The sequence below is a fragment of the Leptinotarsa decemlineata genome, unplaced genomic scaffold, assembly GCF_025532065.1.
Source record: "Leptinotarsa decemlineata unplaced genomic scaffold, Ldec_3_MD MMD2_tig00000199_RagTag_RagTag, whole genome shotgun sequence".
Classification (NCBI taxonomy): Eukaryota; Metazoa; Arthropoda; class Insecta; order Coleoptera; family Chrysomelidae; genus Leptinotarsa; species Leptinotarsa decemlineata.
In genome coordinates this window covers 6,850,694-6,851,400 of record NW_027412544.1, presented here as the reverse complement: position 1 = coordinate 6,851,400, position 707 = coordinate 6,850,694, and the positions used below count along the sequence as shown (strand labels likewise).

Genomic DNA, 707 nt, shown 5'->3' with positions numbered 1-707 from the left:
AAGCACAAACCTTTTAGGTCACCTTGAGAAGTTACTGTGTAAATTCGCAGTATTTCTCACAAAAAAAGATGTTTTACTTATCAGTGAGTTATATTTATTCATTTTGCCAGTCAAAAAAGAAGCTAAGAAATTATACTATACTTCTCTTAACGTTTCGGAGGCTAAAATCTGCATCCGACAAAATTTACGTTCACAAGCAATATTTCTCTTGCTGATTTTTTCATTTCTCAACTTCGTCGAAAGATGTAAAACGAATTTTTTCGTTCCGGAATTACTTAATATGACGGAATTGTCATACGTTGTATACTATATTCATTTTAAAATAAATGTGAGTCAGGTTGGCCGAGCGGTCTAAGGCGCCAGATTTAAGCTCTGGTTCCCGAAAGGGAGCGTGGGTTCGAACCCCACACCTGACAAATTTTTGTTTGTTTTTTTTTAGCATTTTTAAAATAATAGCGCAATCAGATAGAAGTTTTTATAACTCATTATAGTATATCGAAAGTAAAATCACAGCAATATGTCATGCAATTAAAAAACTGAAATATGATATACTATATAGAATGGGATACGACTTATTCTTCTTTTCTTTATTGATCATTCCTTCCTCTAAGGCATAGTAGACCAGTCACCTCCTTCGTCCGGGGATGCCAGACCGTCTTGCAGTGTGATGCTACATCCATATGGTGTTGATAGACACAAGTGTCCAC

General features: G+C 35.4%; 1 non-coding gene across 1 annotated transcript; it reads left to right on the top strand.

Annotated features, from left to right (window-relative positions):
* Window positions 1-332: 332 nt before the first annotated feature.
* On the top strand, window positions 333-416 carry TRNAL-UAA (transfer RNA leucine (anticodon UAA)). Its single transcript has one exon. It is a non-coding gene; the product is annotated as a tRNA-Leu (tRNA).
* The last annotated feature ends 291 nt before the right edge of the window (window positions 417-707 follow it).